We start from the raw sequence: 16,562 nt of genomic DNA on the forward strand, positions 1-16,562 counted from the left end.
TTTTCCTTTGTGAGCCTAGCTAGCTCAGTTGGCTGAGCATCAGACTTCTAATCTGAAGGTCCAGCGTTCAAGTCCATAGTCAGGTGATAAACTACTTGCCAAGATCTTAAACTGTCCTTTCTGTAGTCCTCTTTGATGTTACTTTTTCTCTTCAGGATTTTCCCTTTCCTCAGAAGGGCCTTTTTGTGTGTGGGCTTGAAGGGGCAACTTCCTGACAGCCCCTCTGTCCTTGCAGCCTGGAGGAATAAAGGCCTCTGGGCATAGAGCATGTTCCTTCCCTGCACACACACACACACACACATACAAACACACAGAATATCCCTAAGGAATTAGAATCACCTGCTGCCTTCCCCTGTCCTGCTGGATCCTCAAATGAAGATGCTCTTCAGCCTTAACCCATGTCCCCTCTGTTCCCAGTGCCCCTCAGACCCAACCCTCAGCCCCTCCTATGCTCACTGCTCCTCACTCCCAACCAGAGCCTGCTCCTCTTCACCCTTCTCCTCTGTCCCAACCCATAGCCCCCTCCTATTCCCGGTGCCCTTCAATCCCAACCCACGGCTCCCTCCTTCCCTCCAGCAGCAGGTGCTTCACACCCCCTCAGGAAGATTTTCTTGCAAGGTTTCGTGTAGGAGTCTGCATGTGGATTTTACAGTATGTTGGAAATAGGTTGGGTTGTTTGCCGAAATGATCACTTGTGGCTGGTGTTAGATTCCGAGTCTCCTTGTTATTGGGGGCAGGAGAAATAAAGGGTTGTTATCCTTGTTGTGTGACCCAAGGGCAGCAGAACTGTGCTTGGCAGACCCCAATGGACGGACTCACCCTCAATTCAATAGCACTTGCTAGGCAGGGGACAGGGGTTCCAAAGCCAAGTGGGATGGGGTCTGGGTCCCAATACTAAAATGTAGGTGTTAGACCAACGTTAGGACAGGGGGGCTGGGGAGGGATGAGTGAGTCCCTAGACAACATAGTGAGTACAGTGCCTTCTTATTTTCCCCCTTTTCCACCCAGGATGGCAGGTGAACTCTACAGAGGCTCCTCTGGGCTTGCACTGACTAAGGACAACAGCTGTGAGTGGGGTGCAGAGCGGGGATGGCTCATGTTAAAGGACTTTTAGTTGCTGGACTTACAAACCGTAGGGAGAAGGACACTGCCCAGCTTATTTGGGGGTTGGGTCTTTCCCTTGTGGTTTATGTTTATGTGTTGGGGCTGCTGACATGACTTCTGCTAACCCTGGGCTTATATTGCAGTGTAGACATATCCTGAGAGGGCATCTATACTGTGATAAAATCCCGCTGGCCTGGATGGTCTGATTTGGGCTCCTGGGGCTCAGGTTGTGGAGCTAAAAACTACAGCGCAGACATCAGGGCTCAGACTGGAGCCCAGGCTCGGAGACCCTCACCCCTCGTGGGGTCTCAGAGGCTGGGCTGAAGCCCAAGTGTCTACGCTGTTATTTTATAACCCTGCAGCACAAGCCTGAATCAACTGACCCAGGGTTTGAGAATAGTGACTTGGGTGTGTTAATGGCAGTGTAGACATAATGCCAGGCTATGTCCACACTGCAATGAAACACCCAGCGTTGTCCCGTGCCAGTGCAGGCTCCCAGGCTAGGGCTGTGGGGTGGTAAATTTGCAGTGTAGACATCTCAGCTCAGGCTCAATACCGGGCTCTGGGAGCCCTCAAGGTTGGGAGGGAGTTTAGCAAGCAAACAAGGTAAAATGGCAGGGGAGTATTACCCTGGACTCAATGGCATTTCTCCATTGGTCTGTCTGCTTTGGGGCAGGGACAATAACACACCTTGCTGCATTCGTTATTTCAAAGGGTGGTTTAGGATTTTCATTCTCACACATGGTGCACAAAGCAGGACTCAACCCTCGGTGTAAACTAAATGAGCTGCCCACAGGTTCTGGCAGCCACAATGAGCCATTCAGCCTGAGAGCCCAGACCTGCCCCTGTCCCAGAGGAAGCAGGATCATCTGTGACTGGCTGGAACACTGACCTATCAGCTCTTAACTCCCAAACTTTCAGTAAGTCTTTTATCAGTGCCTGTGAGTATAATTTAAACAACTATACTGGGCTGGACCAAAGAGCTCTGTGTTTTGCCCTCCCACAGTAGCCAATACCAGGTTGCCCAAGAGTTAGTCAACAAGGCACCACTGGGATTTGAACCCAGGATCGCCTGTTTACAAGACAGGTGCTTTAGCCAGCTAAGCCATGGTGCCTGCCTGTGGCAGTAACACACTGTCTGCCCACACCTGACTCCCTGCCAACCCCACTGGCCCCATGGGCCCCTCCCCTTTCATAGCTCCAGAAAGTTCTGACAGCTGAGCCACTATCTATACCGGGATTAGCTTGATAGAACTGCATTGCCAGCCTAAGTCATGTAATTACACCAACCTAATTTTGTAGTGTAGACCTGTCCAAAGAATCACACACACACCTTGGGAGCAAAACTTCATCTGCTCCTCTGCTTTATAGAATACAAACACGAACAACACTTCTCAGGGCCCAGTGGGGATTGGCAGAGAGTCAGGTGTGGGCCATCTTTATCCCAAGAGAGATGGATTCTAAGGGTATGTCTCCATTGCAATGTAAGCCCAGGTGTGGCACGCTGTGCACAGAGCAGCACCTGGAAGCCCCATATTCACCACTCTCATATAATGATGACATGGTTTGTACAAAGTCTGCCTTGTGAGGTATCATTTCAAAAGTCTTGATCTGTTGAACATTAACATCGTGTTGGATTGTGTGTGCTCGCATTGGTTGGGAAGTTATGAAGTTTTGCTCTGTGTGCGTTACTGAGATATGTTATGAGGTTGAGAAATGCCCCCCACCAGCCTTTCAGGTGTGACAAGGGAGGAGCCAGACTCGCTGCTGGCCCATTGAAGGGATCCACACTCCCAAGGACTATCCCAGGAACTGTGTACAATGCAGACTTCTCCGAGATAGCGCAGAGACAATGGACACTGCTTGACTCACATCGTAGCAAAGGAGCTTCCTAGCAAGTTGGAAGAAACTATGAAAGAGGGGAAGAGACATCATGACTTGGCCTCTCTCCCCCACAACTCAGCAGCTGGAAACACACCTGGAGGACAAAGACTGAACTGAACTGATTCAGAAATCAGAAGAGAATAATAACAATAATACTTGCAAACCAAAGTCCCCAAACAGACTAGTATTAGTTTTTCAGCAGAAATTTTTCAGTTTGGGGAATTTTGTTTTCTCAGTCAGACCTTGCCAAGGGAAGCAGGGAGAAAATGTTTGAGTTGCCTCCTTCAGAACAGCTTGACCTAGACACTAGCTCTGGTTCACTGCTCTGGCCTTGCTCGGGTTGAGGGTATTTTAATAATTTGGGCAGGTCCCAGGGTGTTTGGGGGAGAAGATGAGGATGTTACCTCTTGAGATAAAAACTAAGAAATACGGGACTAGAGAATTTCTTTTTTAAAGAAATCTGGGATGTAGACATTTTATTTAAAGCAAGGGAGTTCTGAGTTTCTGAGAAGGTTTTTGTTTGCAAGAAGCAACATTGTTTGAGCTGTCATTGTACCAAAGGGGGAGATGGTTGTCTACAAAGGAGGGGTGAAAACTAAACACATCCAATGAGGATGGGATTTGAAGCCATGTGTGCAGAGCACAATGGATTAGCACGCCATCACCTTAACCACTTGGCCACCTCAACCAAGCTGTTAGAAAAGGGACAGAAGGAGAAATCTAAGGCCAGCAGAGCTAGGGACAATAAGGCATTTTTAAATACTAAGTGGAAGCAGGGGCTGAATGAGCTCCCCCCTCACATCTAGTGAGGAGCTGGGGGAAAGACTTCAGGAACAGACCGTGTTTGCACAGACACACCTACTCTGCCTAGCTATGCAGCATGATGGGGCCGCTTTCCCAAAATGACCCGTTTTGGCTGGTGGTAGGTTACAAATCACTTTAGGATTGAGTGGAATGAAATGTTATTATCCTTCCTGCATGAGTGAAGGGCAGCAGAACATACCTAGTCCGTCCTGATGGAGGGGTGGGTGGGTGAGGAATAGCTTTTATTGGACTTTGTAGAAGTGATTGAGAACATCACCCTAACCCAGTGATTCCCCAAACATTTCGCACTGTGCCCTCTTAGCCATGGCTGTGGCCCTCGGAAGCCATGGTCAAGACCCGGGGCTGGGAGTGGGGCTGTTGCTTGCTGGGGAGAGGGGTGCAGACACGAATAAGCGGGTCGAGGCCGAGCTGGGAGTCAGAGGCCCAGGCTGAGGGTGGGGTTGGGGAAGAGCTGGGGCAGAGTGGGGCTGAGTGCTGCTCCCTCCATGGGGGCTGGCTCAGGCCCTGAGGTGCCCCCATGAAGGTTCCTCTGTGTCCCCCTAGGAGTCATGCCCCACATTTTGGGGACCACTGAACCCTACTCACTAATCAGCGGCTAGTGATGCCAAAGCCCAGGGAAAGGGAGAACAAGTGCGGGGCCCCCAGCACTGGAGCCATGTGAAGGGGCTGCAGGAGAGGGGCAATGGCTGGTGGCCCAGGGAGTTAAGGGCAAAGGGGGCACAGCAGGGGCAGGAGTTAGGGGTGAAGGAGGTGCAAGGGCTGGGAGTGCAGGAGCTAGCGGTAAAGGGGGAGTGGGGATCGTCCAGGGGCAATGGAGAAGAGCCAAAGTACAAGCTTTGCCCAGGGCACCATTTTCCCTAATGCTGGACTGAGCAAACAATTGGAAATGACCCTTCAGTGAGAACAGAACCATAGTGTAGAAAAGCCCCTTTGTTAAGTGGTGGTGGCTGAGGGCTTAGAGAGATGGGTTAAAAAGCAACAGGCGTTTTTCTGTGGAGGTTTGATTCTTGCCTGTCAGGCAAGGTTGGTGTGTGGTGTCTCCATGGCTGCACTTTCTGTCTCTGATCTGCCACAGGGAGCCAAGTCTAGACATATTCAGAGGCTCTATGCCAGGGTTTCTCAAACTTCCTTTCACTGCAACCCACTTCTGCCAAAAAAAAAAACTTACTCCATGGCCCTGGAAAGAGGAACCAAGCCCCTCCACACTTGGCAGAGGCAGGGGAGACAAAGCCTGAGCCCTGCCCCAGTTGCGGGAGGGCAAAACCAGAGCTTGAGGGATTCAGCCCTGGGTGGTGGGGCTCAGACATTTGGCTTCAGCCCCAGGCCCCAACAAGTCTAATGGCAGCCCTGGTGATCCCATTAAAACAGGGTCACATCTCACTTTGGGGTCCTGACTCACAGTTTGAGAACCACTGCTCTATGTTGAGTGGAGAGAGTTTTCCTGTGGGTGTAGTTAAGCCACTTTGCAAGAGGTGGCAGCTCTGTCAGTGGGAGAAGCTATATCGGTGGGTGTGCAAGCTGTGGTGTTTGCCACATTTAAGAAGTTTAATCAAACCCCATTTTTAAAACTACCTGTGCTCTGGGAATGGCAAAGGACCTCGAAGAAGCAGGGTTTGTCATTCAAAGTCCTGGAGATCACACTTTTATACATGTGTTGTTAGGGGGGTATAGCTCAGTGATACAACGCTTGCTTATAGCTCAAGTGATCCTTGGTTCAAACCCCAGTGTTCTCTTATAACCTTCTTTCTTTTTTTAAAAAAAAGAAAAACATTTTCATTTCCATTCTCCATTCTGTTCAGGAGCTCCACTATACAGGGGTGCTTGATATGAATGTAAACACTCAACATTTTGCTGTCCAAATGCATAAAAACCTAGCGAAGCTGTCCATCAGCTGAAATCAGTTCCAATCCTCTAAGTGTCTAGTTAACTAACTTCTGAAAAACTGAGTGTAGCATTGGGAGCAGCGTCTGATGTTTTCCTGTGTAGCCGGCTTGCTTCCTAGAACGAATGTTCCTTGAGCGGGGTGATCCACAGGGACTAGTTCAAACCTCCAAAGTGCCTGGCCAGGGGCACGACATTAGCACAGCAAGGGAGGGGTGTGGCAGTGACATCACAAAGGCCTTTTACAGGACCTCAGACTATTGGTCAAAGGTGGTGGGGAGGTGGTGACCTCACAGTGAGATGCTGACATCAGCCAGGCAGGACAGGGGCGAGAGGCCAGGGAAACCTCAGAGACCCCTGTGGCTTTGCTTCAGCCAGTCTCCTTCTCCAGGTCTCTCTTTGAGGACTGAGAGAGTATTCGGGTTCACGTACGTGAGCGCCAGGAGGAACCTCTTTCGAGTTTTCTCCTTCCCTTTTCCTGATTTTACTAGAAAACAGCCGTCCCTGTTTAGAAGGTAAGAGCCTCCTCGAGGTTTGAAACCTGTTCAGTCTGATCCATCTGGTGACAGTTGAATTCTAGGCATGGAAAACACGAGCTTAAGGAGGCAGAATTTTATTCCACACCTGGGATTTTGTCCCATAGAATCACTGGGGACATTAGGGTTTGTCCATTTTGTTTCACCTTTTCCTCCCTCTCTCCATCCCTCCCTCCTTTCTCTTCGTCTCCTGCTTCTTTTGTCCTTTCACCTGTTCCCCTCCCAACACCAGGATATTGGGGGGGGGGGGTGTTGCGGGGGAGTGCTCAGCAGCTCCCACTGTGGGAGCTCCACCCAAAAATGTGGGGCTGAAATAGTGCTGGGGCAGTGATCCCCACTGGTGACCTGGGCCATCCTTTGGGCTCTCTGGTGAGAACCCTCAGCCTCCCGTCCTCAGTCTCTACCCTGATTGGCTGAGCAGGGGGTTATTGACAGGGAGGAGACTCAGGTTTTTGCAGTTCTCTTTTAAGACCAAGGACATAAGTCATAACCAGTCATATGTTTGACAAATTTTGCTGCTTTGCTGCATTAATTGTCTCTGAGCAGTTCATGATTCTCTCTAACATTGCAGTTCTCAAATACTTGCTGAATAATTACTGTGTAGTGTTGTTGGTCTGGAGCTCATTTGAGAACACTTTACTTAAGTCATTCAGTGTTTGAAATTCACGATCTGATGGTTAGTTTAAAAATCAGGGCTCTTGGGTCCTATTCCCAACTCTGCAACTGACTGGCTGTGTGACCTAAGACAAGTCAATTCTCCTTTCTCAGCCTTAGCTTCTCCCTCTTTCAAGAGGGATAATAATGATCCGCTCCTACCTACCTCACGGTGGGTGGAGGATGGGGATCCATTGGAGAGTGTCACTAGGAGTAGTGCATAATATGAGGTGTCCTATCACATTTACTCAGAGCAGATTATGACATAATAGAATAGCTGAAATAGTCTATTTGATTAGTATTTTTATTTTGAAATTGTGAAGAGCAGCAACTACTTAGCTCAGACTGAAGCATCTTATCTAATTTTCAAGATCTAAGTGTCTCCTCTTTGTGTGCGAAGAGACAATTTAACAGACTGTGACAAACAGGAGATGCTTTTGTTTTGCAACAAAATATTTATGCAAAGAACTTTCATCCCACTTGTTTTGATTTCGAGAAACAAACTGGTTTAGTCTGAAGGGGATTTTCTGACTGAAATAGTTTCAATGAAATTTCCCCACCATCTCGATTCCTGGGCTCTATCCCTGCCTCTGGGGGGTTTTGCTGTTTGTTAGAACAGAAATCAGGACCAGTGGCTTCTCTTTCTGGCTCTGCCACCGTCTTCCTGTGTAGGCCCTTGGGTAGGTCACTTCCCTTCTCTGTACCTCAGGCTCTTCCCCATCTGTCCAATGGGAACAGGAACAGTTCTCGAACTCTGGGCAGTTTTGAGCCTTAGTGAGATAAGGGGTGTTAAAGCCCTCTGTGAAGGAGAAAGGGGAGTTTTACGGTGTTTAGCACCAAGGAATTCTAAAGTTTGCTAAAATGTCTAGTCTGTGGAAACAAGAAATGGTCAGGGCCAAACTTTTTAACCACTGCCTTTTTTAAAGCTGTCATAAACAGATAGTTAAGGGTTAATGTCTCTTTTACCTGTAAAGGGTTAAGAAGCTCAGGAAACCTGGCTGACACCTGACCAGAGGACCAATAAGGGGACAAGATACTTTCAAATCTTAGTGGAGGGAAGTCTTTTGTTTGTGCTCTTTGTTTTGGGGTTTGTTCGCTCTTGGGACTAAGAGGGACCAGACATCAATCCAGGCTCTCCAAATCTTTCTGCATCAGTCTCTCATGTTTCAAACTTGTAAGTAATAGCCAGGCAAGGTGTGTTAGTCTTATTTTTGTTTTCTCAACTTGTAAATGTTCCTTTTTGCTGAGAGGATTTTACCTCTGTTTGCTGTAACATTAAACCTAAGACTAGAGGGGGTTCCTCTGGGCTCTATGAATCTGATTACCCTGTAAAGTATTTTCCATCCTGATTTTACAGAGATAATTTTTACCTTTCTTTCTTTAATTAAAACCTTTCTTTTTAAGAACCTGATTGATTTTTTCCTTGTGTTAAGACCCAAGGGGCTTGGATCTGGACTCACCAGGAATTGGTGGGGGAAGGGAGGGGGGATGGTTAAATTCTCCTTGTGTTAAGATCCAAGGGGTTTGATCGGTGTTCACCAGGAACTTGGTGAAAAAGCCTCTCAAGGCTGCCCAGGGAGGGGAAGGTTTTGGGGGGACAGAAAGTGATCCAGACACTGAAATTTCTGGATGGTGGCAGTGTCACCAGATCTAAGCTAGTAATTAAGCTTAGAAGTGTCCATGCAGGTCCCCACATCTGTACCCTAAAGTTCAGAGTGGGGGAGGAACCTTGACAAAAGCCCATTCAGGGATGTGAGTCCCTGTCTCTTAGGTACCTGGGGTTCTTTGCCAGCAGGACAGAAGAGGTTTCTGCCTCCATTTTTGTGGCCTTAACAAACCAGGTGTTGTGCCCCAGTTCTCGTCTGAGATCCCTGGAAAAAAAACAGCCTCCCATCCATGAACAAGACAGGACCTATCTTTAAAAGGGGAACAAAGAGACCCCTGGGACTTACAGACTAGCTAGCCTCACTTCCACAGCTGGGGAGATACTGGAATACATTCTTAAACACTCAGTTTGTCAGCAGCACCTACAGGATAATTTGGTTCTTAGGACTAGTGAGCATGGATTTGTCAAGAACAAATGATTCCAAACCAATCCTCTGGCCTTCTTCGGCAGGGTTCCAGGCCTAGTGGAGGTGGGTAAACAATAGATGGGATCTATCTCGGTGTTACTAAGGCTTTTGACACAGTCCCGTAGGACATTCTCAAAAGCAAAGGAGGGAAATGTGGTCTAGATGCAATCAGTGTCATGTGGGTGCAGAGCTGGTTGAAAGCCCAAACTCCAAGAGCCCTTCTCCATGTCTGGCTGTCCAAGGGAGAGGGTGCACCTAGTGGGTCCGGCAGGGATCAGTCGGGGTCTGGTACTAGTCAATAGTTTCATGAATGATTTTCAGGGGCAATGGGGAAGTGCCAAAGTACAAGCTTTGCCCAGGGCACCATTTTCCCTAATGCTGGACTGAGCAAACAACTGGAAATGACCCTTCAGTGAGACCAGAACCATAGTGTAGAAAAGCCCCTTTGTTAAGTGGTGGTGGCTGAGGGCTTAGGGAGATGGGTTAGAAAGCAACAGGCGTCTTTCTGTGGAGGTTTGATTCTTGCCTGCTAGGCAAGGCTGGTGTGTGGTGTCTCCATGGCTGCACTTTCAGTGTCTGATCACCCACGGTACCACAGGGAGCCAAGTCTAGACATATTCAGAGGCTCTATGCCAGGGTTTCTCAAACTTCTTTTCACTGCAACCTCCTTCTGCCCAAAAAACCCTACTATATGGCCCTGGAAAGAGAGACCAAGCCCCTTCCCACTGCGCAGAGGCAGGGGAGACAAAGCCTGAGCCCTGCCCCAGTTGGGGGAGGGCAAAACCAGAGTTTGAGGATTCAGCCCTGGGTGGTGGGGCTCAGAATTTTGGCTTCAGCCCCAGGCACCAACAAGTCTTATGCCAGCCCTGGCGACCCCATTAAACAGGGTTATGACCCACTTTGGGGTCCTGACTCACAGTTTGAAAACCACTGTTCTATGCTGATGGGAGAGAGTTTTCCTGGGGGTGTAGTTAATCCACTTCCCAAGAGGTGGCAGCTATGTCAGTGGGAGAAGCTATATCGGTGGGTGTACAAGCTGTGGTGTTTGCCACATTTAAGAAGTTTAATCAAATCCCATTTTTAAAACCACCTGTTGTCTGGGAATGGCAAAGGACCTCGATGAAGCAGGGTCTGTCCTTCAAAGTCCTGGAGATCACAATTCTATACTCCTATCAGTATGGGGTATAGTTCAGTAGTATAGTGCTTAACTGCTGCTTAAATGATCCTCAGTTCAAACCCCAGTGTTCTCTTATAACCTTCTATTTTTTTAAAAAAAAAAGGAAAACATTTTCATTTCCATTCTCCATTCTGTTCAGGGCCTCCACTATACGGGGGTGCTTGATATGAATGTAAACACTCAACATTTCACTGTCCAAATGCATAAAAACCTAGCAAAGCTGTTCATCGGCTGAAATCAGTTCCAGTCCTCTAAGTGTCTAGTTTATGTTTTCATCAATTAAACAAAGGGATCATACATATGTACATTTGCAGATCCCTCTTCTCCAGGAGCTGTGCTGTGCAGAAGAACAAGAGCCACATCCAGCTGCAGTTCAGGAGTCTGATGACCAAAGAGCCAACAAATGTTCTGAGGGCTGGAGAAAAATGCCTTCTAGTGAGCTATTGAACGAGCTCAACCTGTTTTGCTTATCAAAAGAAGATTGGCAGGTGACTTCATTGAAGTGTTGAAGGGCCTTAATGGAGAGAAAAGATTGGGTATTAAAGGGTTCTTTAATCTAGCAGAGAAAGGAATAACAAGACCCAGTGGCTGGAAGGTGAAAAAAGACAAATTCATATTACAAATGTAACTTTAGCCCTCGTAGCCAAAATGGAGTCTGCTCTGCAGGCAGCTCTGGTCAAGAGACAGCGTGCGCAGGAATGCAGCAGGAGAAATCCCTTCTACCCCAGGGACCACCTGTTCCAAACCCCCCAGAGTGAACACACCCACCCACAGGAAAAGTACAATGGATATAACAAAGTGTGAAAGTAGAATATATTATATTACAAAAATAGATAGGATTAAAGAAATGCTGTCTGTACCTTTAAGGAAAATCGCTGGAATGCTGGAGTCCAGGTGTCAGGAATACAGACATTAACATAGAACAATTGCACCGTTTAAGGGCAATTGGTGAAGCATTAGCCTTAGATCGATAGGAGTTAGTAAGGAAGTAGGATATGCATGCTATGCCCCAGGTGAATTTTGCTGTTTTTCTCCTTTGTCCCTTTGTTTAATTCCCGCTCTTTTATCTGTATAAATAAGACTGTTTGGGTCTTGCATGGCCGCTCACATTATCTGGGTGTTATTAGCAGAAGCGCTGTGCTAATAAAAACAGAGTGGTCTGACAAATTGTGAGTCTTGATTCTAACTTTGACAATTTGGAGGTTCCACCGAGATGGCAACCGTCTTCACTGGGGCTGTGTGATCCCTGACCGTTTTGTGGGACGACCGTGGCAGCCGGCACCTGGGCATTTGGCCCAAGCGGTCCTCCTTCTGAACGGAAGGGTGCACAACCACAGTGAAGTCTACGCCATCGAACCTGTTGGTTCCCACTCTGTTCTGGTAGGGATCCCGGGATCTGACATCAGGAATCTGGTCAGGTAATTATTTCTGTGTTTTGTCCGGACTGAGGACTGTCCTGTCTCTGTGTCTATCCGTCCTCCTGTGGAGTGTTTGAGTCTGGGTGCCATCTCCGTCCGGGGATCGGCCAACCAAGGGGTTCCTGTCCCCGCGGTCTGAGTGAGTGGAATCTGCACAATCGCAGCCGCACCACACTTTGGGTAAAAGCCTTGGTGTGAAAGCAAGGGCGATTGAGGCAGTAGCCTGTGGGCTCCTTTTGTGTGTTGCTCTGATGAACCCGAATTTCCTTCTTGTGCGATTGGTGTGTGAAGTCCTCCTGTATGGGTAACCAGACGTCTAAGTCAGGACAGTTCCCTAAACGAACGCTGGCTCATTTTATATATTTAGGATGGGTCCAGACTCCTGTAAGAAGGGTCCGGACTCCTGTAAATTTCTGGAAAAATGGTCTAGGCTAACTCAGGGGGATCCCAAAACTCAGTGGCCACTGTTAAAATCTTGGAACAAGACCGAGTGGACGTCTTAAATGACAAACTCGGCCAACCTAAAACTAAATTGGCTAAAGAAGAGGTTAATTGTTTCATTCAGTGGTGGGAAGAGGCAAATCGTAGCTGGACAAAAAAAAAAAAAAAAAAACTCGCCTCTCTCAAATATTAAAATAATAAGTTGAAAGGTTTATTAAAAGCCTCCTCTCCCACCACCAGACCGAACACTCCCCTTTACCCCGTTCTCAAAAACCCACCCCGGATCGATCCAACCCCCTTAATACTCCCATCTCATTGTAAAAAGGACAAAAAGCAGGATCGGGCCCAGAAAAGCAGGCAAGCAACAGATAAAAAAAAAAAAAAACCTGAAAACCAGGTTGGAAGCCCTAAGGGCATAGTGTTGGCAGTAAGAAAAGCAGTAAGTGCAGGCATGAACCCCTGGAACAATACTTAAAATGGTGAAATCTGAGGTGATAAAGGTGTTATTTTGGGAGATAAACAAGTGATTTATGGAAAGAGAGTGAAAAGTTAACTCTACAAAGGCTGGAGAGAATTAAGCAGTTAAACTTTGTGAAAATGTTAAAAAGGACCATGTTAAAGAGAGAATTCTTGGTTTCTTTGCAGCCATTCTGAAGGGAAAATGGGCCCTTTTCCAAAAGAATGCCTGTAAATAATCCAAATATATATAGAGCTATGTAAAAACAAAGCAGTGTAAAGGAATAGAAAATGTGTATGTATCTATTTGTCTGTCAAAATATGTAAAGTTCTAAGAAGCTAAACCAGCACATCTGGTTTGTAAAACTCCTGTTTTGTAGGTGTAAGATAAATTGGTTTTGTTTTTGTTTTTAATGCCACTAAAAATTCATTTGACTCTTAATTCAAAGTTGCAAAACTGACAGACCTTTTTGCAAGACACAGGTAATTAGTGTTGTTTGGCTTTGGGATTTAGCACTTAACCCTTAAGGGGTAACTTGATTCTTTATAAAATTTAAAATGTTTTTTAAATAAAAACCAAGTCATGGCTGCAATAGGGCAGTCAAAATCAGGAGAATAGGGAGAGATTCTGGAGTCTTTTTGTTTGGTTGGTTGTTGTTGTTTTTTTTGTAACAATAGCAGATAAGAGCTGTAGTGAAAGAATAAAAAAAAAAAATTTAACAGTGCCCCTCTGAAGCAACAGCAGAGGTGAGGTGCACAAAACAAAAAGAAGCAGTGTTAAAAACACTGAGCCTTAAAATGGCTCTGTGTAATCAGACTGTCACTTTTGATAAGGGTACATGAAAACTCTGTAAGAAAAAAAAAGAAACAGTTACATCGTATGTAAAAATTGATATGGCTAATGTTTAAAAAAAAAAGTTGTAATATAGAAGGAATGTGCTTTTTCCCTAGGACATGTGCAGTGTATATTGTAAAAAGGGGTAAAGGAAATACAAATGAAATATGCTACTGAATTAAAATCCTATTAGGGCTCCAAAAAGAGCCGCAATAGACTGTTTTCTTTTTCAGATCTCTGTGTGTTTTGTAAGCAGGAGTTGAAAGTGGAAAGAAATCAAAACTCTGGTGGAAGTTGATTGTGTCCCTTTTAAGACAGAGTCTCTGAGCTCTGCTGATGGCTTTGAATCCAAAAGCCAAGCCCATGTTGATGCAAATTACCTAACTGATAAAGGAAGGTGAAAACTGCCAGCACAAAAGAAATTGCCTAAATAAAAGACATGGTATAACAAGATCCCTTTAAGAGATTTGATGCTAAATGTTACTGTTAATATTAAACATTGAAATAAATTTAATGTTAGTAAGTACCCCTGTAACAACGTATAGTGTGTATGATTTTTGGAAAAATCCTTGAAGGTAATATGGTAATGATGCTTCTCAGCTATTACCTGTGAATAAACTTAAAACTTAACACAGCAGGAAAAACATTACAAACTTGGTCTGCTATATAAGAGGAAAAACTTGAGGTCCACCACCTCATGAATTTAATAACTAAACAGTGGAATACTTTTCCCATAACTCTTAAAAAGTAGAACCCATTAAAACCTGGCCTGCCTATAGAAAAAAAAAACACAGGAAAATATGGGGGTAATTCCTCTGTTTTGCCTGCAATCAGCAAGGGTATTTGTAAAAGAAAGGAATCTTTTAAGCGACAATCAATGCCACCCTGAAAGGGGTAGAAAAATGTTTTTTGTCTTTTAGAAAATCAGAAATGAAAGTTAAAAAAAAAAAACATCCTGTGATAGCTATGGAATGTACTGAAATGCAGATATTTAGAACATAAGATGTTTTGGGTAATATCAGAAAATATTAAGGTTTTGATGCATCTGTTAAATCAAAGGAAAAGATTATTGTTTAATACCTATCAATATAACTGGATGCAGTATGTCTCCAGTACGGTAAGACAAAATTTGTTAAGTGAAGAAATTGTTGTTAAAATTGCACACCAACAGGCTCTGGAAGCAAAGATATGGAAAGTTAGCCCACTCCACAGATTGCACCTGGGATCCTTCTGGCTACCTCAGACCTCAAGCCAGTGGGCTGGGAGGAAGGGAGACTATTGGACACTAGAGGTTGTACCAAGTGGACTCCTCAAAAGTGGGTATGCTTATCCATGCCTGTTGCTCCAAAGCCCTGTAGTAAAGACACCTCACTAGGATCCTGTATGTGGGATAAAATTAATAATTAGACCAAAGTATTGTATAACGGGCAATGTGTGTGTTAATTCTTGGAAAGAAGTGTTTTAAAAGGATAAAAGTGTTAGCAACCCACCAGTAGACAAATGTACATGTAATGTAAGTAGTGTGTTTACCAATAATCACATTTACTATTTGCCACAACCAAAAGTCTCAGCTTACTGTAAGCACTGATTTAGCTGAGTTCTCTATCAGTCTTGGCATTGAATGGCAAACAGTTACCCATTATCTGTTTAAAAAGGTAACATAGTTCCTAAAAACAAACAAACAAAACAATGTGGGAAACAGAACCATTCATATTATCTGGATGGTCTCCCACAACTACTGGCATACTAATGTTACTACCCCTAATTGTTTTTGGTTTTAAATTATATGTGTTTAACTGAAATGTTTAAAATATGCTGGTGAATAAAACAAATGTATGCAAAACTAGAGCCTCAGGCCCAAATCACCTCCCAGTATTTTTACTACATAAGAAGTGACACTGGCGATTGATAATCTTAGTGTCAAAAGGGGGATATGTAGGAGCTGGACTTTATAATGTATAATTTGATTTCATCCTGCTAGCCACCCTTTTTGAATAGCAGAAAGAAATGACCCTCTGGGACTATAAAATTCTGTTTTCCCATATGCATTACAAATTGGGCCCTCTCTAAGGGCTTGGCTACACTTACAAATTTACAGGATTCTCTATTGTGTCTATGTTAAGTAAATTAGAGAAACATTGAAGGCCTGTGTCTCAATGTAAATTGTCTTGGTTATTCATTGTAAAACTTAGCAAGGTTTAATTTGCAATGCCTTTTTGCTCGATATAAAATACTACTGTTTGTATTCTCAATCTGTTTGTGTGAATGAGGAATGAATGCATCAGGAAAAGATAAGGTGTGAAGGCCATTGTTATAGCCAGAGTCAAGGAAAGAAGGAAAAAGACTTAAAGAGTATCAAAGAATCATCAGGCACTGCTTACTACCCAGACGGCTGTTAAACTGTCTGGCATCCGCAGCATGAATACATGCTTTGCCGTGTAAGAATGCACCACCCCCAGCGAACCAATCATCACCTCAGGACCACGCAGAGTCAATTTTGACTCCAGAAGATGACGTAGAGGAACAGCCTGCAATACCTTACAATCTACGTTCTCGAAAGGGTTGCCAGAAGCAGACGACTACCTAAAGCAAGGCCCAAGAAAAAGCAGTAGTGAGCCTAGCGCCTGCTGCCTGGTGGACATAAAACTGTGACTACAGTTCCCTCAGTTGAGGTTGTCAGAACCAGAAGGGCCCTGCCTCCAACATGTGGTGCCTGTTCCTCGGCTGTTGGTGTCTGAAGGTCTGGGGAGTCCACAATGACAATTCTTTTATCCAGCAGCAAGTGTGGATAGCTCAGACCCTTAATATTTCTAAATGCTGGGTCTGCAGCCACATCCCAGCCCACTGTCAAACTGATGTTCCTGTCCTGGCTATCCCACTCAATTCCCCAGACCTCACTGGAGGACCTCGTCCGTTTAATACAATATGGAACAGTAATGACACCTGGGAAGAGACTATTGGCAGTTCCTTTAACCCACTTGGGGGAGTAATACACCGGGCAAAAAGGCTCCTGAGGTTAAAAGAAGTAGTTAAAATAATGGCAAATAAAACTGGAGAAAGTTTTAAGAGCCCTGGCCAAAGAAACAGGGGCGGTCCGACAGGTGGCCCTCCAAAAACCGTCAGGCATTGTACATAGTGCTGGCGGCAAAAGGAGGGACCTGTGCTCTCATTGGAAAACAATGTTGTGTGTTTATACCTGACGATACCAATGAGGTAATAGATCACGCTAGCCACTTAGAACAAATCGCATATCTTCCCCATGAAGAGCCAAGTTCTTTA

At 45.4% G+C, this 16,562-nt stretch overlaps 1 non-coding gene across 1 annotated transcript; it reads right to left on the minus strand.

Annotated features, from left to right (window-relative positions):
* Positions 1–2,145: 2,145 nt before the first annotated feature.
* TRNAT-UGU lies at positions 2,146–2,219 on the minus strand. The gene has a single exon. It is a non-coding gene; the product is annotated as a tRNA-Thr (tRNA).
* Positions 2,220–16,562: the final 14,343 nt, after the last annotated feature.

Source organism: Mauremys reevesii, linkage group 12, assembly GCF_016161935.1.
Source record: "Mauremys reevesii isolate NIE-2019 linkage group 12, ASM1616193v1, whole genome shotgun sequence".
Classification (NCBI taxonomy): Eukaryota; Metazoa; Chordata; order Testudines; family Geoemydidae; genus Mauremys; species Mauremys reevesii.